The following is a 26,154-nucleotide window of genomic DNA, read 5'->3' as shown; positions in this document are numbered from 1 at the left end:
AATTTTAGGATTGCGAGTTTTACTGCCACCATTTCTTTTGGTTTATGTGCAGGTGCAGCTGGTCCTGAGTCCACAGTCCTTGTACGCATTTGTCCAGCATGTGTGCCCCCATCCTAGGTCTGAGGCATCCGTTGTGATGGTTTGGTTTGCTCAAAAGTTGTGGAAGGGTAAGCCTGGGTTTGACTGGCATGCCCGAGCCCACCATAGGAACTCCTGTTTTAAGCATGGGATTAGTGGTATTTCTGTTTCTAAGCTGTGCCTGTGTTGAGACCATAAATTCTTTAGGTACCACTGTAACTTTCTCATATGCAGTCTGGCATGTGGGACCAAGATTATGCATGATGCCATGAAGCCCAAGGCCTGCAGAACTTTTCTTGCTGTTAGTTTGTTCTGCTTTGTTAATGCCAAGAAGTAAAGAGGAGCTCTTTTGTTTTTCTGCAGTTAGGAATGCCATCTGTTTTACTGTGTCCAATTCCCAAGAAAGTTCTTGTCTGGGATGGTATCAGCCTTGACTTTTGTAAATTGACTGTGTATCCCAGGGCTTGTAGCAAGTAAATGACCCTTTGTAAATCTGTTGTCAGCTTGCTTTTGTTGTCCGCTTGTAACAGGCAGTCGTCCATGTATGGATAAATTTGGATTCCCTGTACTCTGCAATGAGCGGTTACTGATGCCAGGCATTTTGTGAATACTCTGGGCGCAGTAGATAAGCCAAAGGGCAATGCTGAGAATTGATAATGCTCTGATCCTGCAAGAAATCTGAGGTATCTTCTGCAATTTGGTCGAATGGGGACGTGCAGGTATGCCTCCTTGAGATCTAGAGTTACCAGCCAACACTCCTTGCCCAGCATGGGAAGAAGTTGCTGTAGGGTCAGCATTTTGAATTTTGGGACAATGATGTATGTGTTTAAGATGGACAGGTCGAGAATAGGTCTCCAGTTTTTCTCTTTTCTTGGTACTAGGAAGAGTCTGGAGTAGAATCCTTTGCCCTGTTCTGTTATTGGTACCCTTTCCACAGCTCTCATCTTTATTAATTCCGCTATCTGCTGCAGGGCTTCTATTTTTGATTTGGGGCAGGTTTGGCATTCCTCTTTTACTGGTAAAGTGTGGAAGTGGAACCGGTAGCCTTGGTCTATGGTTTGCAAAATCCACTTGTCTTTTGTAATATAGTGCCAATTTTTGAGAATAAGGCTAACTTTCTGCCTAATGGTGCTGTTATTTGCTCCCTGGTAGGCGGAGTCAGAGCCAAGTCACTGTGATTGTCCTGTTGCAGTGGCAGTGGTTGTGTCTGTGCCTCGGTTATTGCCTTGCCACTGTCGTCCTCTGTAGGCACCTCCTCTGGATTGATTTCTGCCCCTAGAGCGTCTGTTCCTGCCCCTTTGTGATCTTGTGGAGTCAGGAAAGGACCAATTTTTGGCAGGCCAGTTCCTGCTAAACCTTGGGGGCTGAACCTGTAGGAAATCTTTAACTGTTTGTACAGATTTTGCCTTCTCTTCCATTTTCTTCATTACCTGCTGGGCAGGTTCCCAAATAGACTGGCCTTATCCATAGGAGCATCCAATAGCTTAGCTTTAACATGGTCCGCAAGACCTGTTCTTTCAACCATGCATGCCTTCTTATCACTGTGCCAGTCATGGCTGATCTAAATGAAGCCTCCAGTGCATCATAGCCACATTTTAAAGAATGGTTACTAACCTGTTGGATGTTATTCACCATTTCTAATACATATTTCTTATCTAAAGATTCATCAGAGGACAGCTTTTTAATTAACTGATCAAGCATAAACTCTTGGTATTGGATCATGTGAAACTGACAGTTTAAGGCTCTAGCTGAGAGAGTAGCAGAGGTGTAGACTTTCTCCCCCATCTCTAAGGACCTGGATTCCCTTTCAGAGGGAATAGGGTTTTTGCTGTGGTCAAGGCTACTGCCTTAGGCCCCTGGGATATAGTTTCGGGTCTGCAAGTGGGGCCTTGTATAGGTGGTGATGAGTGTCTGGCACCCTGTAAAATCTATCTGGTTTGGCAGGGGCTGGAGGTAAAGAATCAGGTGCAGTGCAGACATCATTAAATGCATCGTCCACAACAGATAGGACAGGAGGTATAGCTAAGGGCCTATGTTGTGGTAAGTGCAGAAAAGTCCTAAGCCTTTTTCTTGAATCTGAGAAATCTTGTCCCTGCCATTGGAATTGTTCTCTCATGGCATGTAAGGTTTCCCAAAGGAGAATTCCTCTGGTGGAGAGGCAGCTGGAATGGATTCTTCAGCATCTGAATCTTCATAATTGGAAAAAGGAGCCTCTGGCTGGTCTGTAATGTCAGAGTCATCCAGAATCATCAGAGGACACAGGCTCGGGGCTCTGCTCTAGGTCTCTTTCTGGGGCTGAGAGGCCCTGTCTGGGTGAGATTGGGATCCCTAATTAAGGATATTAAATCTTCTGCCAGAGTAAGCATTTGTGAACTAGAAGTGGGCCTGAGTGAGGGTGGTTTAACAGGCACTGATTTAGCTGATTTGGCTGCTTTAGCCCTGGCAAAGGCCTTAATAGACATGGCTGCAGGAGGCCTAGCAGCACCACGTGCTGGGGTAGAGATATCCAAAGGGATGGTGTCTGATAGATCAGTAGGAACCACAGTTGTAGGCAAAATTTCTGAGGCTGATTCAGGTAAGGTAGCAGGAGCCTCAGTAGTAGTCATGGATTCGCTGAAGATTGACCAGTTTTCTCGGTTTCGCCGAAACCGAGACACTCAGCGCTTGCTTAACCGTGGTTTCGCCAAAACCGCGGACCGCGAGTGTCGGTCTTTTCTTTGCGTTTTAACAATTTGGGTAGTCGGAGGATCCGACGGCATAATGTACGCAAAATCTGAGCCGAAAAACTGTTCAGCAAACTCCGACCGACGCCCAAGCGTTCGTCGGTTGAAGGAAGCACAGGCCGAACAGGCTGCTACGTCGTGGTCTGGGCCTAAGCAAGGCAAACAGTAAGAGTGGAAATCTTTATGAGGTATTTGTTTCCCACAATTTAAACAGTTATTGACTTTTTCTGACATCAGCTGAGGCAAGAAAGAGTCCCCAACGGGTACTTAGCTTTTAGAAGTCTTGAAGTAGTATTCGGTAGTAGTAATCTCTGGATCTGACCGACCGGCACTTGCGAACAGCTTCTGCTTCGGGCGCCACGCGGCAAGAAAGACTGAGGAAAATGGCGTCGGCTGATGCCTTTATACCCGAAGACCAGCAGAGATGACGTCGGGTGAAGTGCGACATCAGCCGAAGCCAGACCCAGACTTTGGAATCCGGCCGACCGAAGGGCTGCCTGACGACAGGACAACCCATTTGTTATGACTGCAGATGCATCCATGAAGGACATCTACAGATCTATACATGTAATCAATTTCAAGAAGGCCCATACCTCCTTCAGAACAACGAATATACAGTCTTGGAATACAGTGATTTTTATATTATGTGATAAGCAGTAAATTTTTTCTTGTTCTCCTGTCCGTCTAATCCAGTACTTTTGGGGCTAGTCAATCACCCCAAAGTTATGACAGGAAGAGCAAATTGGTTTACAGCTTGGATCTTTGTTCCTAAATGTCAGGGCTGTTTTCAGTATTAATTTTAGTCTTTTAAAATATTCCTTACTGTGTTTTGTTCACATTTATTCATGTTTATTGTCAATCCTTCATCAGTTCTTAAAAATGTATACACTCCCTTCTACTCAAGTTCCTTTATATCACATTCCTGTCCCAGACTGGCATTTTCTTGGTGCTGCGGCTTTCCTGCTTTAAAGGCTGCTTTGCACATTTAAGACCAAATTACATTTTTATATCATCTGAGAATGTTTTGACCACTTCCGGTTGTGCTTTCAGCTCTTCTGATGATCTATACTGTTTTAAATCATCCACAAAAAGATGAGAAATCTTTACACTTTGTTGTTTTCAGAGAAACAAACTGTAATCATGACATAATCTGTTAAGCAGACAGCTTACTGGGTTAAGGGCAAGATAAAAAAAAAAGCAGTGGTGACACAGTCACCCTGGAATTTCCCCCTTAGAATTTGTATACCTGGAATAATTTGTCCTTTATCATCGCTTGCTGCATGAATTTGGGAATGAAGGAGGAGGTAAGAAGGCACACAAGAGACCTGGAAGTCATTCTTTGACTAAGCATTCCTGGGCAGCTGTCTTGGGAGTGGGGTTATGGAAAAGAAGTTGTTGGACATGGCACTGATCAAGGAGGGAAACAGACTACAGTAATATTTTCTTCATTAGTGGAAAAGAGTGTTCCATCACCATCCACATGAAGGACCCTTCATGTGGGATCAGAAAGTAATCAGTTAAACCTGAATGCTAAGGAGTTTTCTTCCAAGAAAGTTAGCAGCAACAAGAAAGTGATAAGAAGACATGGCTCATTCCCATGACCTCATCACCACTCAATATGAGGGAATAAGAGTCCTCTCTTGCTTGCTGATGCACCAGACCACTATCACAGTGTATGGCAATCACCCCTCTGGGAAGGGAATCTCAAAAAAACTTGCAGAGTGAACAGAACAACCTAATTTCCAGAATACTGAAGGACACCAACATGCAAACTGGTCTTCCTCTGTGACCTCATAGCTTAGTTTTCCACTGAAAATGGTCCCTCACCCTAGGGTTCGAGCGACTGTGGTGACAGTCACCTAGGGTTTGGGAATACCAAGAAAAAGACATTGGAATTGAGAAGCCAGCATTCAAACGGCTTCTGAAATGCCTCAGAAATCTGGACTGGACTGACATCAAGTCAATGCACAGTCTCCTTTGGGCCTATACAGTCCACTTGAGTACTCAAAGGTATCATACCAGTGGCATTAGAAAAATAATGGCCACCAGAAGCCCCATGGTCATTGATGCTGCTCTGAAATGATAATCTAAATAATGGGAGGAACTCTTTCTGGTAGAAGATTAGCCTTGCAGAGGAGGGTATCCAGTGAAAAACTGGTGACAGTTACAACCTGTTTGGGCTGCATGCAATCTCCAAGGACTGGAACTGATGTAGAAAAGAATCACTCACTGATGTCAAATTCACAGAACTTGCAGCAGTTAGGAACCAGTTGTCCAAGTGTGGAAAAAGCACGATCCTCTCTGGTTCACTGTAACAACAGATACACATTTTGGAAACACCCTGGGGACAGAAGGTAGTCCAGAAGTGACAGTGACTAGCTCCTATGTGCAAGTGTAAGAAACTCACTGACTGCCTGGTGATCTTTATATGAAGACGGGCATCTTGGAGGCTTTAAAAGCACATCTAATCTTCTCTTAACATGGAAGAAGAATGGACTGCAACATGACATTTGGAATTTTTCCTTCGTTATGAATTGACTGATGCCATTCAAATCTAGAATGGGCCCAACATTCCTGATTTTCTCTGGGACCAAAAGGAATCTCAAGTAATACTGGGATTCCCTCTGCTCTGGTGGGACCTCTTGGAAAGCTCCTTTTATCATAGGATTCGATATCTCGTTTAGGGCCAACCTTTTCTGACATGGTCACATGGCAGGAAGGTGAAGAAAATGCAGCTGGGATGGGGAAAAGATGGGGATTACATAGCCTCTAGACATTACAATCAAAATCCATTTGTCTCTTGTCATGGCCTCTCATGCTGGGAAATGGAGGGACAGACAGCCACTGACTGAATCCAGAGTGGAGCAGTAGGGCAAGGCTTCAGGGAGCTTACTACTGCTACCCAGACTAAGGACTGTGGAAACCCTAATGCTGGTGGGAATTCCTGCCACTGGCTTGGCGAATATCAAATGTCAAAGAAACCACTACATCATCCACAATGGTTGCATCTGAACCATGTCTGACATGGGCTCTTATGCGTGCCTGACAAGTGATAATAGGGTGTCATGAATTTAAACAGCAGTGCAGACTTCAGATCTTTATGCTGAAATCTCTCTTTTGTATTATCTGCTTCTCCGATGTCCAAACAGAGGGCCAATAACTCTGGCTAGCAATATCTGTGGACAACTTCAGACTGTGGGTTGTTGTTAACTCACCTTATGACACACACGACCTCCAGAACAAACCCTTCATAGTAAACTCGTGGTGTACTACAAATGGGCTGAAATGACATGCTACAAAGTGCAGTATCATTACTTTTGGTGAACAACCCTTCCCCTCATCATCTCATACAGACAACAATACACTACCAAATGAAAATGTATTCACTGATCTAGATACTCAGGTTGATAGCCACATCACTTTGGATCATGTGATAACTGTTGTCAGGTATCCTTTTATTTAGCCAGCTAATTGCCAAAAGAATATCATTACGGTATAAAAAGCTAATCATTCACCTATACTCAGAATTTATCATTCCAATTATAGGAGTACAATGCCATCTTTGAGATGTAGGTCACTAAATATATCAAACAATTAGAAAGACCCCAAAGGTTCCTAATAAAAAAGATAACAGGCCTAAAGTCCCTGAGCTACCAAAAGTTGCCGGGAGTGCCATCCCTTGTTTTATTTTGTTACAAACCTCTGAATGGAGATCTCTGTCTTGCTTACCATGCCATTAGAGATCTAACTGTCCAGTACCTCCTGTATCACCGCAACGCTAATATCTTCATCAATACTAGTACCAGGGACCTACATCTTTGCCAATAGTTAAATAAAACATGAAGGAGAGATCACTTTATAACCCAGCAATAATATAAACGTCCCCTGCATGTTAAGCAGTGTAATTCACTACCTTTTTTTAAACAAAATACATGACTGGATGGGTATCCACATATTTACTTTGGTGACTGCCTGGCATAGTCCTTCTACAGAAAGCACATTTGACCATTGTTTAGTCTACCCAGAGACTTCCCTGTCTATGGAACTGGCTCTCCATCCAGGTGAAGCAGATTTCCTTCCTAATCCAATTTAAGTGCAACTTGGACAACTGGATGGAAAACCGGAAATTTGTCCCTGGTTTGGCATCTATGTCTCTAACGGACACAGGTAACCTGTAAGTGGTTCATCTCCCAGACCCTAGGGTTGCCACCTTTTCAAATGCCCAAAGTGGGACATTTTTTGTAGAAATGTCAGATTTTGCAGGGCAAAACATACCCATGGCCAGTACAAAGGACAGAAATTCACTTTTTTTGCCAGAATAAAAACTTATTCTTGTAGCATTTGAGTTGCTTATTCTGTTTATTATAATATTTAGGTGTTTCAGATACAAAATAACTGTTTTATGCAACTATTACAGACAATATAGGAAGTATTTTTGTCCTAAAATCTTAGGACATTTGCCATTTTTTCAATTTTTTTGCAGGACACAACTGCTCAAAGAGAGACTCTCCCCGGCAAAGTGGGACAGGTGGTATCCCTACCCAAGGTTGCCACCCATCCCGTTGTCAGCGGGACACTCACAGGTTGAGCTGCCTAATCCCACTGCCCGCTGTGGAAAGTAGTGGGACTTGAAAAGTCCCGCTTTTTAATCGCACTGAATTGCCGTGGAAAAGCCGCAATTACTTCCGGCTTTTCCACGGCAATTCAGTTACGTCACCAACCCGGACCTGCAGGCAAAGCTGCTGCCTGTTAGGTCCAGGTGCTGTAATTCATGCAGCAATTGGCTGCAATTCATGAAAGAGGTGGGGACTGGGGCAGGAAGAACCCTGCAAAGATCGCAGCTGTAGGAGCGCTTTGTTTTAAGCACTTCTACAGCTGCTAAAAAAAAAAAAAGTTGAGATTTTTTTTTCTAACGAGCCAGCCATCCATCCATCCATCCATCCATTCATCCAGCCAGCCATCCATTCATGCAGCCAGCCATCCATTCATGCAGCCAACCAGCCATTTTTCCAGCCAGCCAGCCATTCTTCCAGCCAGCCAGCCAGCCAGCCATCCATTCATTCATTCAACCAGCCAGCCATCCATTCATGCAGCCAGCCATCCATCCAGTCATTCATCCATCCAGCTGCTACTCCCACCAACCAGTTAGCCACTCCAGCAGCCGGCCAGCCAGTCAGCTTGCCAGTCCAGCAGCCGGCCAGCTAGCCACTCCAGCAGCCAGCCAACCAGCCACTCCAGCAGCCAGCTAGCCACTCCAACAGCCATCCGTTGTACCCATAACAGCATCTCCTTCACCGCTCCTGTGGTGATGTCATGGTTGAGGGTATGGCCAGTGTCATATTGGCCACACCCTCATGCCCCACTTTGGCCCGCTAAAAAGGTGGAAACCCTATCCCTACCAGGCCCATGCTTACACTTATCAAGGGTATCAGAACTTGTCAGAGATTTGGGGTGCATGGCTAAGCTTAGAAAGGCCCTTGTGGTCATTAATCTAGTAAACACCTATGAAACTACTGTAAAAACAGACACAAATAATTCACCTCATTTTGACCCTTGCCCTTTTAAAATCCCTCCCTTCCTTGGTTAGTTTAGCTAAATGCATTCTTGCTCTGTTTCCTTCTGGTATGCAACTAAAAAAGTCCCTTGTTTTACTCTCACTCATCCAATAAAAGAGCAATGCCAGATTAGAGTGAAACAATTGCAAGGAAAAATTAGATAATGCCTGCCAATACTGGTTATACAACAGACTTGTGCACACCAATGGTAGCGCATGCCAATGCAAAGGAGCTCCACTTGCTTGGGTTGTTAGTAAAGAAAGAGTGGTTACTTTTTATTTGCTTCATTTGGGTGAAAAAAAAAATAAACAATTTATATACCAGTGCTAAAATGACTTCCAAACTCATTCATCAGCAGCCTAGTAATTTGTACTATGATTCGCACCTAAAGTGGCTTTTTTGTATACTTCCAGTAAACATCAATAGATACTTGGCTTTCTGATATATTCTAGGACCGAATTTGTTTACCAATTAATAAACAGCATATAAAGGCAAGATGCAAGATACAAAATGACACAGAAACTGTTAATCCCAGATGTCCTGCAGTAGAGATACTAGCCACTATGTGTCAACTTGTATTCCTATGTTCATAACTGAGACATCTACATGTTCCTGAAGGGCAGAGTGTATAATCTCATGGTGGGAGACAGTAAAACAGACTGCCACTGTCAATGTACAATATACTACACTGGAGATACTGCTAGTTGTTTGCTTGTAATTATAAAGATATGCAATAATTCCATACGTACATTAATATTCCCAATTTACTTACAATCTATTGCATGTAATCAAGTGCAACTTTAGAGCATGTTACCACTGATATATGCACCGTAAGTTGAACTTGGAAAAAATATTCAGCGTTCTAGTTATAATGTTTAAAATTTATGTAAATAACGTTAACTAAAGAATTTCTGTCATGTGAAAACTCAAGTCTAGCTGAACAAAAACGCTCTAACATTGTATGTCTAGGTGATACAGCTTCCAAGAGATGAACAGCTGGTTGTGAAACTTTAGGGGAAAAAATCTAACTCTGGATTTGTGCAATACAATGCATCAGAGCACTGGTATAAAACCATGCATACACTATTACCACTGCAAAGAAGACTTTTTACTGTTACAGTTGTTCAATTGTGGTGTCTACCACTGTAACAGAATATACTGCTCACAATATATGTGCATTTCTTGCGTTTTGCTTTTAAACTAAAAATGTTCTGGAATGTAAAGGCATGTAAATGCTGCCAGAGGCGTGGCAATCCATCAGAGCTCAGAGGTGTTACAGATTATCACGATGACACAGCAGCAGTGGGAAGGAATCTGTTCAAATGAAAAAATGTGTTTAAATGAAAACTGACTTCCTGCAAAGACTGAATAAAACAAATTCAGTACAAAACATTTAGATAGGGAATTTTGTTTAATCAGCAAATACAAAACAAATTCAAACTGTGGAAAACACAAGAAGTGTGCTTTTCTGTTGTTATCCTGTTACTTTAAGGAAATATTAACATCCCTCAGAACATGGTGTGGTACAAATCCAAGAAAATAAACTACTGAACCAATGGAGTTGGAATGCATGTCTTCAACCATTACCAGTCTCTTTCTTTCTTTTTTTTCTCCCTTAGACTCCTACAATTGAACAATATTCCCAGTCCTTACCAACTTAAAATTTGCTGGGTCTAGGTGGAGAGAGAGAGAGGGAGTTTGAGCCCTGAAAGGACAATGCTAGGAGCAACAAAAAATAAGTATTCACATCCTGACATAAACAACACACCAAGAAACAAAGGGGATGGAGGAAGGGAGAGGGAGCGGCTATTGCAGCAGTGATCATTCAAATACCTACTGTTATGGTAAGTTTACCTACACAACTGTACTATGTTCATCATACTGATCACTGCCACGGTAGCTTTAACTATATGGGTAGATTACCCTGGCTTACTACATTTCGGAGGTAAAAGTGGAAGGGTCCAGGAGTCCCTGGAGAATGGTCCTAGCAATGCCTGAACTAGACCTAGAGAAGGACTCAAGCATGCAACTCCTTGTAAATAAATGTATGTAGAGAGGACCAAGTTATTGCTTCTAGAATCAAACCTATTCCAAAAATGACAAAGATAAAGCTAAGGCCTTGGCCCTGCCTGGAGGAATTTTGCTGTGGTGAATATAACAAAAGGTAATAACCAGAGACAACCATTTGGAAATAGTCTGTTTTGACACAGTTTGTCCCTTCTTCCCTTCATAAGAAATGAACAATTAATCTGAAGATCTGAAAGATTTAGTTCTGTCAAGACCACACCCGAGTTGTCTGTGGTCATCCAACATATGGAATATCCATCCGACCCGAGGAGGAGCAAATAAATATTTAGTTTTCTGTTTCTTTTTGACAGAATAAAATGGGGCTAACGGTATTATTACTGGCAAAATCAGTTTCCCCAGGGGTGGGCACAACATTATGACCAAACAGGGAAATCTTCCCTGTTCCCTCTCCCAAGAGTGACTTTCCCTTGACCACTGAGGGGACCATAACAGTTGTAGAAGATGTGGCTAATCCCTCAGTCCACAGTGGCTGTATGTGCTACACCAGAGAGATACTGAGTAAAAGATGAGTGTTCAAAGGGACAAGCTATGGCCACGGTAGACTCACCCACCTGTGGCTGAGGCAAATTGGTAGCCTGTGGTCAAGGTAAAGGCTGTTTGCTTAACTTTTTCTTTTTGTGGTTAGAAGGAGGAATGACCATGGGACTGGTATGTTGTTCCATGGTCAAACAGAATGTGGTGCTTCCTTCCCCATATAAAATGAGCAGCAAGAGATGGTAAAAAGTCTTTAAAATTCACTTTTTCCACTCAAAAACACAGTAAAAAGCACTTTTAAAACACTGTGTCCGCCCCAAAAGGTGAAATAAATACAATTTCTTCAAACAAAAAAATGGTTTTCAATTACTTTAAACAACTTTTAAACTGACAGAAAAAAACTGTGATCCCATTTAAAAGTACAGTTAAGTCTCATGACAGTCCATTAATACACAAACTTATATTTTAAAAATGACTTTCCTAACCAGGAAAGTAAGTGCAATAAAACAATTCTTTAATGTGCAAGGCTTTTCCCCAAAGGGAACTTATTTGCCCAACAAAGGAACAGCACAAGCAGGCTGTCAATCCTCAAAAGCCAGCAAGGAAATGCTCTCAACAGCAGGAAAGCTCTGAAGAGTTTTGCACCAAAAAGATAAGTCATGTACTCACCATAACGTTCCATGTGTGTTGTCCATCTCGCCTGCATTCTTAACTGGTTGGTTTCAGAACCAATCCTCGTTTCTGACTCGGCCTTATACAAAAGCTCAAGGTCTTCCACTAGCTCTTGGCTGTAACCCTATCCCATCATGCCCTAGGAAAGCTCCCCAGATCTTGTTTGCTGATATAAAAAGAATTTATGTACTCACCATAACGTTCGATCTGAGTAGGTAACTTCATTTGTCAGCAACCTGTGGGTATCAGATCCGACCTCGGATCCATGCCGGCAGCTTTCCAAGCTAAAGATCCGAGCTCTCAGCTCCGCCCCCTTACCCATAATACCCTGCTACCTCCCTCCAGTCCTCAGATTGAGTTTGCCATATTATTTACCAACAACAGTCAAACATACTTGAAAAAGAAACTGTAACCTGATGCGTGACAGAAGTAAAAACATTCCGTCATGAAAAAAGACCACGAAACTGGCTAGGGGGAAGGAGGGGGGGGGGTCGGTTGCTGACAAATGAAGTTACCTACTCAGATGGAACGTTATGGTGAGTACATAACTTCTTTATCTGAAGTAGTTAACTTCATTTGATCAGCAACCTGTGGGACAGAGTCCCCAGCTACCCAAACCTGGGAGGTCCTCAAGGAAGTATATTCCGGAGCACTGCGGAGCCAAAGGCTGCCCTACCTCTGGATATCAGATCCAGCTTGTAATGAGAAATGAAGGTATGAGATGAGGCCCAAGTAGCCGCCGAGCAGATGTCATCTAAGGGGAACCCTTGACCAAAAGGCCGCAGAGGTAGCCATAGAACGGGTAGAGTGAGCATGAACCCTCAAGGGTTCTGGCTGACTTGAAGCTGTATACGCATGTGAGATGCAGTGGGTTATCCATCTAGCTAAGGTAACTTTTGTAATAGGCTTGCCTAAGGAAGGCTTAGCAAAAGACATGAAAAGTTGCTCCGATATGCAAGAAGCAGCTGTCCTGTGCAAGTAAAATCACAATTGTCTATGCACATCCAACAAGTGCAGTCTGTATTCTCCTTTGTTCTGAAAGTTGGGGAAGAAAACAGGCAAACTGATGGTTTGATTGATATTGTTCTTGGAGGCTACCTTAGGCAAGAACGAAGGATTAGTCCTGAGAGAAACTCTGTCTTTATAGTAACTGCAACCAAGAAGGCAGTTTTCCAGATAAAAAATTTTTAACGAGCAAGCTGCAGGCTGGAAATGGAATCGCAGCCATCTGAACCTTAACAGTAGAAGAAGATTTGGGACAGAAATTCAAGAACTGTTGGAATGAGAGCTGTAAAAGGATCTCCATTTACTCTTTTAGATCTTCCTGGTAGAAGGTTCATGCGCTGCTACCCGAATAGATTTTACGGAGGATGAGATACTGGGAGTCCTAGCCATTAGTGGAACTGGATCAACCAAGCTGTGAGCTTGAGGTCGTCCAGGTTCAGAGTTTGCAAGGAGTTTGCAATCCAGAAGGATGAGAGATCAGATCTGGAATGGGATCCAAGACCCAAGGAGGGGCTATGATGCGAGACCGCAGGTATGAGAACCAGATCTGGCGAGGCCAAAATGGGGCTATGAGGATTATTTTGCTCCCCAACCGATGAGCTTTCTGCAGAAATTTCGTTATTAATGGAAGAGGAGGATAAGCATACAGAAGACCGGGTGGCCAAGCATGAACCAGAGCGTCTCTGGGACTCTCCCCCAGTGGGGGAATTAGAGCGAAAAACCTGCTGCATTTTGCGTTTGAAGGAGACGCGAAGAGATTGCAGCAAGGCTGACCCCATCTAAGGAAGATCTGTTTCGCTACTAAGGGGTTTAGAGACCACTCATATGGTGTGAGGATCGAATGACTCAGTTTGTCCGCTAGTATATTGGACCGACCTGGAATGTGCATTGCTATCAGAAAGTGGTTGATGGCAACTGCCCATTCCCAAACTCTCATAGCCTCTCGACAAAGAGGGTAAGACCTGGTTCCTCCCCGTTTGCTGATGTACCAGACTACCGCCATGTTGTCTGTCTGAATTGCAATGGTTCCCGGAGGAAGAAGGTCTTGAAGGGCTTGCAACGCTAAAAGCACCGCCCTCATCTCCAGAACATTGATATGCAGAACGGTCTCTACAGGGGTCCACTTCCTTGGACGGTTCTACCCATGCAATGCTCCCCCCACCTGAGGCGAGAAGCGTCTGTGGTCAGCGTGGTTTGGGGTTGAGGCATTGCAAATGGTCACCCTTCTCGGAGCTCTCGGGAATGGAGCCACCAAAGAAGGGAGTCCCTGCAAACCCTGCTTAGGGGAATCGGTGAATCCAGTGGGTGAAGGAGCAGGGACCATTGGACCTGTAGGGTCCACTGAAGTACTCTCATGTGCAATCGAGCAAGAGGTGAAAGGCTGACGGCTGCCACCATGGATCCTAGGGCTCTCAGGACTAAATCCGCGGGTGGGGCTGAGGACTGTGCAGCGCTATTATGTGGAGTGACAAGGTGCGTAACCTGTCCATTGTCAGAAAAGCCCTGGACTGAAGTGTGTTTATCCTGGCCCCTATGAAATCCAGAACTTGAACAGGAAGAAGAGACTACTTCCTGAAATTTATGGTAATGCCTAGATGATGGGCCAAGAGTAAAGAATAATTCCTGGCAGAACAGAGTAGATGCCTGGTGGGGGCGGTGAGGAGCCAGTCGTCTAGGTATGGGAAGACCTGAATTCCCTGAAGTCTCAGGTGGGCTGCCACAACTGCCATGACCTTGGTGAACACCCTGGGGGCTGTGGTGAGGCCGAACGGAAGAACCCTGAACGGATAATGACTGGCCCCTAGCTGAAAGCGGAGAAACCTTCTGGATCGTCTGTCCATGAGAATATGGTAATACGCATCCTTGAGGTCTATGGAGCACATCCAGTTGTTCTCCTGCAGGAGGGGGAGAATAGATTGCAGAGTGACCATCTGAAATTTCTCTCTGGCAATGAACAGGTTCAGAGTAGACAGGTTGAGAATTGGCCTCAAGTCCCCCATCTTTTTTGGCACTTCTGTATCTCTGAAGCTGCAGCCTCCCTCTGATTGGGTGGAACATCGGGGAGGTGCTTCGTTAGCGGGGGAAGATTCATGAAGAGGATAGAGTAACCTCTGGATATTATTCAGAGCACCCAGCGATCTGTAGTAATGGACTCCCAACTTGCTAGATGCTCTGAAAAACGCCCCCCAACTGCATCCAGAGAGGTAACGTCAGGCAACCCCTCAGGGCTGCTGCGCAGGCTGGTCGGAGAAGGGTTCTCTCAACCCGAAATTCTTCGGCCCCCCCTCTGCCTCTGGGCCAGCGTCCACCCTGTCCTCCTCTGCCTCTGAAGGACGAAGGGTCCGGAGCGGGACAGGACTGCTGAGATTTCTGGAACCACATCTTCTTTTGTCCTCTCTGGTTCCTGGAGAAGGACCTTTGAGGAGCGGAGAAGCGGATTCCAATGGCAGACAGCGTCTTCCTGTCTTTTTCGCTCTGGAGTAGCGTGTCGCGGATGGTCTTGCTGAATAGCGTAGAACCGTCAAAGGGTGCATTTGCAAAGGACGCCTTGAAGGGTTCTGCAAAGTCACAAAGATGGAGCCAGGCGTGGCGCCACAAGGCTACCCCTGCTCTGCTAGCCCTAGCCGCCCCCTCCGTGGCATGGGAGAGAAGCCGCATAGAAGTGTTTGATATTGACTTCAGAGTGGCCATTCGAGATGAGAAGGTCTGTTTATCCTCGGCCGCCATGGACTCCGGGGGAGACCCAGCGTATTCCTTTATCAGATCCCGCTGAAGCCTAATTATGTGTGCCAGATAATTCAGCGCCCTTATAGAAAAGGTGGCCGAAGCGAGCATCCGCTTTCCAATGCGGTCCATCGTCCGAGATTCCTTATCATGAGGATGGACCAAGGAACTTTCTTGCGCCAGTTCCTTCTTGGTGGCTGCCGCAACCACCACGGCATCTACCGGGGAACCTTTAGTCCACGCCGGCTTGTCAGAAGGGGGACTAAGAATTTTATCCGGTCTCCTGGGGATTGGTTCCACAGTGTCCGGCTCCTTCCAAGCCCTGGTAGTTATCAAGTCTACCAGGGGGTTGGCCGGAGGGGACACCCAAGAGGTAGACGGGCCTGCATCGAATGCCTCCAGAAACATAGGCTCATCCGAGGAAGGTTTCTGGGCTGACCACCCCCCCTCTTATGCGCAGCATCTCCATAATGTCTCCAAATGAGACGTCCTCGGGGGGGGGGGTGACCTGGGGGACCTTCCCCTTCCTCTAAGTCCATGTCCTCCGTGAGGGACTCGGGGGGAGTCCAATGCCTCCTCGGCGGGACTGTCCGAGGAGGGATCACCAACAGGGTCCTGTTCCTCTATGGAAACTAACTGGGGCACAGACACAGGCTGTCCCTGGGGCCGGACGATGGAAGACAGGCCCATATGCGAGGGAGTGAAGGGAAGATCCGTAATGCGGACCGGGGACTTTGAACTCCTCGACAGCACCCTCCCCACCATGTCTAAGGCCAAAGGTGAACCACTCTCCCCTGGCTCCGAGAGTAGTCCCCTCGGCTCCGACGTGAGGACCGGTGTCGGAGCCGACGCAATCGGACCCAAAAGGGAAGTGTGCTCTGACAGCAACGGAGCCGAAGACACACTCACCCCTGCGGATCCGAAACTCGTCTCTCGGCCCCGAGAGCTCGGATCCGAAAGATGACCCAATAAACTCGAGGGTAAGGCTGACATCGAAGTAGCAACTATCGGCGCCGACTCCCCGGCTCTGAGACGACTCTGATCCGACGGCTCCAAAACCAGATAGTGGATCGGAGAAGGAGCAATGGGTGCAAAGAAAGGGGCCGAGCTCCCTCCCGGAGGGGGGGGGGGCAGGAGCACTCCCATCTGCATCTGGGCCTGCAGGAATTGACGCATCATCCGGGCCATATCTGCATCGGACAGACTCCTTGTAGACCTGGAAGAAGTCGTCGAGGCGGGCCGGGAAGGCCGCCTAGACGACATCAAAGGTGACCGGGACTCCTCCTCTGGCTCCGTAGAGAAGCGTGGAGAACGGAGCTGAGAGGGGGAAGACCTGGAAACCCTCATAGGGGAACAAGTCAATTTAGCTGACGGCGCCGAAGGAACTGATTCGGCCTGCCGCTTATGGCTCTTGTGCCTATCCTTGTACTTTTCCCTATGTTTCTTTTCTTTACTGGAAGAGTGCCCCTTCTCCCTGGGAAGCAGCGGGAGGTTGAGTCCCAGCCAGGGGAAGGGGAGCTGAAGGCTGGACAGTCGCAGCCATGACTGGCACCACTGAGGGAGAGGAGGAAGAAGAATCCGGGGGTAAGAGTCCCGCCAGGATTAGCTTATTCCTCCTGTCCCTCAGAGCCCGGGGGTTAAAGGCTGCACAAATCTGGCAGCCCGATGTTAAGTGGGCTAAACTAAGGGCTACTATACAGACACACACACCGAAAAAAAATATTTATCTGAGAAAAAATACCTAAATTCCTCTCACCTAAGACACTAAGAGCTCATCCCTTATGCTTCAGAAGCCACGGCAAACGAGATCTGGGGACTGGAAGGAGGTAGCAGGGTATTATGGGTAAGGGGGGGGCTGAGAGCTCGGATCTTTAGCTTGGAACGCTGCCGGCTCGGATCCGAGGTCAGATCTGATACCCACAGGTTGCTGATCAAATAAAGTTAACTACTTCAGATCAATAGGTACCAAATAAAGCTATCAAGAAACGTATAGAGCAAAGAAGAAGGTCAGAGAAAAAGAAGTTATGTCTTACCATAACGTTCCATCTGAGTTGTTGATCTTCCACTCATCACTGATGGGTTCGGTTCTGAGTCCTCGGAACAGAGTCAGCCTTATACCAAGCTTGCGTGCACCAAAAACTCTCGAGCTAAGCTGCTACCCACAATGCCCTTCACTCTGTTACCTCAGATCGAGTTTGCATGCAACATACAGAAGAAACAGAAAATCAGAGGCCATCTCTGCGCGGAAAGCCTGAAACACCAAAGACCCAGAAGATCTGCCAGGAGCCTTTGGTGGGGGCAGGTGGGAGGGTGTGATGACTGGAAGAAGATCAACAACTCAGATGGAACGTTATGGTAAGACATAACTTCTTTATCTGAAGTTGTTAATCTTCTTCCTATTCATCAATGATGGAACAGAATCCTAAGCTACTTGGAGAATCTGGGTGGCCCTTATGGAAGAACATTCCTGAGAACCATCGAGCCAAAGGCCACTCTTCCCCTACAGATCAGATCCAATTTGTAATGCTTGATGAAGCTATGAGGTTTAGCCCAAATGGCTACTGCACAGATGTCATCCAAGGAGGCCCTAGAGTGGAAGGCAACAGATGCTGTGATAGCCCTAGTTGAGTGAGCTTTGATTTGAGCAGGCTTAGATTCATTCGTAAGCGAAAATGAGAAGGTAATGCAATCCCTGAGCCAAGTAACTTTAGATACTGCACACCCCAATCTAGGACCAGAAAAGGAAATGAAAAGTTGGTCCGACTTGCGAAAGGACTTAGTTCTGTCCAGGCAGAAACGCAGTTGTCTATGGACATCCAATGAATGCAGACAGTATTCCCCCTTGTTTGAATAATCTGAAAAGAATACAGGGAGCTCAATGGACTGGTTAATAGAAAAGTCGGAAACCACCTTGGGAAGAAAGGATGGATTAGTTTGAAGTGATACTCTGTCCTTATGGAAGATCAGATAGGGACTCGATGCACAAGGCTTGCAACTCAGATATTCGTCTGGCTGAAGTAACTGCCACCAAAAACAAGGATTTCCATGACAGGAATTTCAGATCACATGTCGCAGCAGGTTCAAAAGGGGGTAGAGAGAGAGACTGGAGAACCCGGGAGAGATTCCATGCCTCCACCGGCTGCCTGATAGGTCTGCTATGGAAAATTACCTTGAGGAAGGTCTTGCAAAGTCAGTTGGAAATAAGCGGGACTCCATCTGAACCGTTATGGAAGTTGGAAATAGCTGCTAAATGGACTCGAATGATGGAAGCTGATGTACCACTGTCAAACAACTCAGAGAGGTGATGAAGAATAGTAGCTACAGGAGTTGAAAATGGATTTAGCATCCGATTATGTGACCAGATAGAGAATCTTTTCCATTTGTCCCTGTAAAGCTTCCTGGTGGATGGTTTACGGGAGGCCAGGATAATATCACGGACAGATGAGGACAGGATTTCCTGCCTTGCCATCAGCTTGAGAGTGGATAGATTCGGTGGAGTCAGCCCTTGTGGGTGAGATATGAGGTCCTGACGAGTGTCCAGGATCCAAGGAGGTTGTAACAGGTGAGGTTGTAGGAAGGGAAGCCACACTTGACAAGGCCAGAATGGGGTAATGAGGATCACTTTGCTTCTCAACTGAATAGCTTTCCTTAAAAAAAGAGGGATCAGAGGTATCGGAGGATAAGCATAAAGGAGACCCGTGGGCCAATCGTGAGTCAGAGCATCTCTCGGTGACTCCCTGTGAGGGGGGGAAAGAGGGCAAAGTATCGGCTACATTTTGTGTTTGAGGGGGAGGCAAAAAGGTTGCAGCATGGCTGGCCCCAACAGCTGAAGATTTCTGTCATCACATTCGAATTGAGAGACCACTTGTGAGGACGGAGGATGCATCTGCTCAGCTTGTCCACAATCACGGTGGAGCTCCCCGGGATAAGCGTTGCGATCAGAAAGCAGTTGGAAGCTATCACCCAATGCCAGATTCTCATGGCTTTGCGACATAGGGGGAAGGATTTGGTCCCTCCCTGTTTGTTTATGTACCAGACAATGGACATGTTGTCCGACTGGATAGCAATTGTTCCTGACGGAAGGAGCGGATGGAATGCTTGCAATGCCAATAGCACCGCTCATAACTCCAGGACATTGATATGCAAGTTGACCTCTATGCCGGACCACATGCCTTGGACTGACTTTCCCTGAAGTGCCCCCCCCCCTATCAGGGAAGCGTCTGTGGTCACTATGGCGCTGGGTTGGGGAGCCTGGAAGGGGTGACACCAAAGATTTTCTTCTGTACTCATCCACCAGAGGAGATCTTGTTTGCAGGAGTTGGTGATGAGAATCTGTGAGCTCAGGGGATGAAGATTGGATATCCACTGGGACAGGAGGAGCCAGTGTAGCAGTCTCATATGTAATCTGGCTGGGGGAACAATTGGGATGGCTGCCGCCATAGACCCCAGAGCCTGAAGAACTTCCCTCACAGATACCTTCTTTTGACAGAGTATCACTTGAACTTGTGCCCTCAATCTCTGAAGCCTGTGAGGGGAAGAGAGACCAAACTTGTTTGAGTGTTGAATATTGCCCCTATAAATTCCAACTGTTGTGAGGGCTGAAGGTTGGATTTTTCCCAGTGAATGGTGATGCCCAGCGTCTCCGCTAGTACTAGAGTGTAGTGCAGGGCCCTGACCAGGAGGAGCTTGGTGGGGGCGGATAGGAGCCAATCGTCTAAATATGGAAATACCTGGAATCCCTGAAGTCTTTTGTGAACATTCTGGGGGCCATCGAGAGACCGAATGGCAGGACTCTGAATTGGTAATGATTGGCTCCCAGCCAGAAGCGAAGGAGACTCCTGGAGCATTTGTGGATTTTGATGTGGTAATACATATCCCGGAGATCTATTGAGCACATCCACACACCCTCCCGAAGAAAAGGGAGGATGGAGTGAATCGTGACCATGCGGAACTTGGTTTGAACCACTGATTTGTTTAGCTGGCTGAGTTCCAAAAAGGGCCTCCAGTCCCCGGTCTTTTTAGGCACTAAAAAGAGTCTTGAGTAAAACCTGGATCTGCATTGGTCTGGGGGAACCTGCTGAATGACTCGTTTTTAACATAGCTTTCTTATTTCAGAAGCTGCCTCCTCCCTTTGACTGGGTGGAACATCAGGAAAGGATTTCAGAAGTCTTGAGTAAGAGATTAGGGGGATGTGACAGCCTCTGGAAATTATTCTCTGTGCCCACTGATCATTTGTAATAGAGAGCCAAGGCAGATTAGTGCAGAGAGGAACAAGCCCCGACTGCTTCCAGAGGAAAGCAATCAGGCAGCGCTTCAGGAGCGCTGATACGGTCTTCCTGAAAACAAATCTCTGGAGTCCTGATTTCGGGGACCTCCTCTGCCCCGAAAAGGGAGTCTTCCATTATGGGAACCCCCTCTGCCTCTGGGGGAGCCATCACCAAGTGCATCACGGAAAGGACCTTAAGACTTTTTGTGACCCATCTTTCCACTCCTCTGATTCCTGGAGAAGGAGTGCTGAGGTTTGGAAAAACATAGACGTCACCCTCTACTCAAAATTTCCAGGACTGTCTCCAAATGAACATCATCAGAGGGTGACCATGGGATCCCTCCCCATCATCAGTCTTCCCATATCGCGGACGGAGCCTACCTGGGGAATCCACGGTTTCCCCATTTCTTGGGTCTTCAGTGGAGCAGGGTTCAAAGACTCAGAAAGGAAAATACCCTTCAAAAGGGAAATACCCCTGGTCCAGGGTCCACTGGGTCTGTGCCTCAAGTCCTAGGGTGTGTGCAGGCGATCGCGCAGGTCCAATGGTAGGAAGGGTAGGTAGTAGGTAAGGGATTCTCCCAAGCCGAAGCAGAGGCCACGACTCCGGACAGGCCGAAATCCTGAAGAAGACAATCAGGAACGATCGCAACATCGAAGAACCGGGGTCCCCTCCCCCAAACCGCCCACTGCCAACAGACGGAGAGCACCTTCGGAACTCGGCGGGCGAACTGGACTTCGACTCCACCTTGGTGAACTGGTGACTAAAACCAGAACCGAAGGGTGGTTCCCCAAGCATGAGACTGAGGAAGGGTGGGTTCCGGTGTGTCCGACATGGGGGCGGGCCTAGGAGCCTCAGTCACGCTCTTCTGGGCCGGAAATGAAGGCCTCCTCCAAGAGGTGTCCAAGGGAGGAGAATAGTGGGGGTCCAAGGGAGGAGACAAGGGCGGGGAGAGGGAATGGACCAAAACCCCGGAGAGGATGGGCCAGGAAAATGATATCAGCCCCAGCAGACGGTGAGTACTGGGTCCGTGATGTATTGAAAAATGGCACAAAGGATTCCAGTTTAGAAACCGGCAGCAGGGGAATAATTGGAGCAGAGAACGGGCTCAGAGCCGAAGTCACAGCTGGGATGGAGGTCAATAGCGGCTCAGAAGATGTTGTCAGAACAGACGTCGGAGCGAAGATGGGGGACGTCGGTGCAGAGGTAGAGACAGGCAAACTGGTTGAAACCGAAGTTGCAGCGGGAGACGTAGTCATCGGTGCCGGGACTGGCGCCAATGAGGCGATCATAGCAACTTCTGTATGCACCACTGGAGCCAAACTCAGAACAGAGGAGGCGATTCAATGTTCAGAAGAAGTCTTGGGCCTTGTGCTTATTTATGAGGCTTGCCCCTATCACCGCCGGTGAAGAAGGGTCAGAACAGGATGTTTTTTGTCAACAGAAGGAGGGGATGAAGCCTCTGACGCAGAAACAGCCTCCGAAAAAGAAGGAAGCAGGCACTTGAGGATTAACTTATTTCATCTTTCATTGAGCGTCCACTGACTGAAATTGGTGAAAATATCACAGGGAGGTTTTGCCAATAACTGTGGAACCCCCAAACAATACACACATTCCTCATGCAGATCGCTATTAGGTAGTTTACCGCTGCAAGAAGAGCAGTGTTTAAAACCTGTAGTCCCTTTTCTTTTCAGACATAACAAAAGAAAAAAAAACACACACAATGCTAAACCAGAAAGGAAAGTTAGAGAAAGAGAAGGAAATACAAACAATGGTACTGGGAATACCACAAGGGTAAAGAGGGCAAATACCAACAATGGTACGAGAAACGAGATACCTATGGGTAGAGCTGAGTGAGTAATTAGAGAAAAATAATAATTTGACAAGAAAGAACTCAAAAAGACATAAAAATATGAAAAATATACACTTGGCTGGAGAGCTCAGTGAAATGCTGCTATATGGCTGTGCGGCAAATGAGATATGGGGTAACTGAGTGAAGGGCATTGTGGGTAGCAGCTTAGCTCAAGAGTTTTTGGTGCACGCAAGCTTGGTATAAGGCTGACTCGGGTCAGGGGGCTCGGAACTGAACCCATCAGTGATGAATAGGATAATTTATTTCCAATTGTATCCGCGCTGTCCTTCAGCAGCCAAAGGTTGGGGGAAGGAGGGTGGGATGTAAAAACGAAGGTGAGCTGGACAACACACATGGAATGTTACAGTGAGTACATAACTTCTTTATGAGATGTTGTCCTATCTTGCTTCATTCTTAACTGGTTGGGACAGCGTCCCTAGCACCACTCAGGGGAGAATATTCTTCAGAACAGTGGACCCAAAAGGGGTTCTGTTCCTGGCGGCCAAATCCACTTTGTAGTGAGTGATAAAGGTATGAGGCTTTGCCATGTTGGTGCAGCACAAATGGTATCTATTGGTAGTCTCGCCTGAAAGGCAGAAGAGTTTGCTATGGCTCTTGTAGAGGGACCTTTTACTTTGTCAGGGAGTTCTTTGTTTTGGGTTCCTATTAAATGATCGAAGACGCATTCTTTTGAATGCGTCTTGATCGAACTTGAAAGCACGAAAAGGCAAAATAGTGAAAAGGCATATAAGCGAATTCTTTCCCTGGGAAACATCCATTATGTTGCTGTTTTCTTCACTGTAGTGCGATCTCGGAGTTGGTATATTTAAGTAGGGGGGTGAAGCCCCCCACTTTATGTAAGGTTTTACATTTTTTTTTTGTTTTGTTGAACAGCGATTTTTTTCCCTTGGAAAAATAGTTGTAAGCGTTCGAGATTGTAAGCTTTCACTTACATGGGTTCAACAAATCATCGTTTGCTGTTTTAAGCGTTCGATGATTTAACATGGACCCTTTGTTTTGAGATTTGTAAGTAAAAGTAATACAATCTGATAGTCATTTCAAAAGTATGACCTTAGATACAGCAGCACCTTTCCTGTAGTCTGAAAATTATACAAATTATTGGTCAGATTTTCTGAAGTCCTCTGTCCTATGTTAGTAGAAACTTAATTGTCTATATTCATCTAGTTGGTGTAGCATATACTCTGCCTTGTTGCCATCGTTGGGGGGGGGGGGGGGGGAGACTGGTAGGTCTATGGATTGGTTCAAATTAGATTCTGAGCATACTTTGAGTAGAAAGGATGGGTTTGTTTGTAGAGACACTCTGTCTTTGTGGAAAAGCATGTAGGGGTCTTTAAATACAATGCTTGTAGCTCTGAAACTCATCTAGCAGAAGTGATGGCTATCAAAAGAATTGTCTTTCAAGTCAAAAACTTTAGATCACAGAATGATGCAGGTTCAAAAGGGGGAAGAATCAAATGGGATAAGACAAAGCTCAGGTCCCATGGTGCTGGAGGGGTCTTTAATGGGTGGTCTTATTAAAATACTGTCCTTAAGAAAAGCCTTGCAAAGTCTGTTGGACATCATATTCAGCCCTGATTCACCTATACATAAATTAGATATCGCTGCTAACTGAACCCTAATAGTAGCTGCAGCTGCTCCTTCATTAAATAACTTTGTCAAGAATGGAGGCTATAGCCGCAGATAAGGGGTCAATGCAGCTATTCAAGGCCCAAGAAGAAAAATCTCTTCCATTTGCTCATACAGAACCTCCTCGTTGAAGCCTTATGAGATGAGATCAAGATATGTTTCACTGATAAAGAAAGGTTAGGGAGCCTGGGTATGTTTGGAATCAGAGCAGCCAAGCTGTCAACTTGAGGGTTTGAAGGGAGGGGTGGAGCATCCCTGATGCATGAGTCAGAAGGTCTGAAACTGGGTCCATAATCCACGGCTCCTCCTGGAGATGAGGCCAAAGGAAAGGGAACCAGATTTGATGAGGTCCGTATGGGGTGACGAGTATCAAATTCCTTCTCAAGGAGTTGGGTTTCTGAAGAACTTTGGGTATCAATGGGAAAGTGTAGAGGAGACCCGAGGGCCAATCGTTTATAAGTGCATCCGTTGGTGACTCCCTCGGAGGAGGGATTAGAGCAAGATAGCTGCTGCATTTGGCACTCATGGACGTGACAAAAAGGTTGCAGGCAAGGCTGTCCCCATTTGCGGAAAATCATCTCCGCTACTTCTTGCTTTAGGGACCACTCGTGAGGCCTCAATCGCTTTGCTAAGTTTGTCTGCTATCACGCTGGATTTCCCTGGGATGTGTGTTGCTATCAATAGGCGCTGGGAGGAGGTTGCCACTGCCATACTCACAGGGCCTCCCGACAAAGGAGGTAAGACCTGGTTCCTCCTTGTTTGTATATGTATCACACAACTGACATGTTGTCGGTCTTTACTGCAATAGTTCCTAGCAGAAGAGAGGCCTGGAATGCTTGCAATGCTAGAAGCACTGCCCTCATTTCTAGGACACTGATGTGCAAATGTGCCTCATGATTCTGCCAATTGCCTTGGATTGTCGAAAGAAAGGGTCAATCTACGGTCAAATGAATGAAGTGAAGCCACCAATGAGGGTCCTTTTCTTGCAAGATTCCGTTATAATAATTTGGTGGGGCATCGGTAGTTCCTGCATGGACCACTGAGTGAACAGTAACCACTGTGGAATTTTCATATGCAGACATGCTAATGGAATTAGGGTTATTGCTGCTGCCATGGTTCTCAAGACTTTCAGTACTGTTTTTGCTTGTACTTTTTTCTTGGAAAGTAGGATTAGGACCGGACGTTGTAGAACTTACCCACTTTTGGAAGGAAGTTTTGACATCATTTTTGTTGTATCTAGATCTGCTCCTATAAAAACGATACGCTGAGATGGCAACAAGGCAGATTTTTCACAGTTTACTGTGATTCCTAGGTGACAGCAGAGCTGGAAGGTGGTGTCTCTCGCTTTTGTTAGTAGATACTCAGTGGTGGCGGTTAGGAGCCAGTTGCCTTGCTACAGAAATTCACAATCCTAGGCATCTCAAGTAAACCGTGACTACTGCCATACACTTGGTGAGCACTCTGGGGGCTGTTGTGAGACCAAAGGGCAGAGCTCAAAACTGGTAATGACTGGTTCCCAGCCAAAAGCGCAAATGACTCCTGGATCGCCTGTCCATTTTTATGTAGTAGTACGCATCCTGGAGGTCTACTGAGCACATCCAATCATCTTGTCTCAGAAAAGGGAGCATCGACTGCAGTGTTACCATCTAGAACTTTGATTTTCTTACTGACTTGTTTAATTTGCTGAGACCCAGGATGGGTTTCCAGTCCCCTGTTTTCTTTGGAACTAAAAAGAACATTGACTAAGTTCTGGATCCAATTTGGTCTGCGTGGACTGTCTGGATGACTCTTTCTAGCAACTTTTGTATTTCTACAGTTGTCTGTTCACTTTGACTGGGTGGAACATCCAGGATGTTTCTCATGTTTGGGACTGGAAAATAAAAAGGGTATGGAGTAACTTCTGGATATGAGGCTTTGTACCCAACTTGTCTTTTGTTATTTTTAGCCAGGCTTCTGGGTACAAAGATAAGCGACCTCCAACTGCCTCCAGAGATGAACAGATGGGCCTCCTTTCAGGAGTGCTGAAAGGGCTTACCAAGGAATGATTCCCTATCGCCCTGATTCTTCAGACC

The 26,154-nt window shown here is 46.1% G+C and overlaps 1 protein-coding gene across 1 annotated transcript in view; it reads right to left on the bottom strand.

The window, feature by feature from the left end:
• Window positions 1-26,154, bottom strand: part of DCTN2 (dynactin subunit 2) — a 767,074-nt gene that overhangs the window by 235,202 nt on the left and 505,718 nt on the right. The window lies entirely within an intron of this gene.

This window comes from Protopterus annectens, chromosome 9.part0 (genome assembly GCF_019279795.1).
Source record: "Protopterus annectens isolate FY-2018-M chromosome 9.part0, PAN1.0, whole genome shotgun sequence".
In the NCBI taxonomy this organism is placed as follows: Eukaryota; Metazoa; Chordata; order Ceratodontiformes; family Protopteridae; genus Protopterus; species Protopterus annectens.
This window is presented reverse-complemented; position numbering and strand designations above follow the sequence as displayed.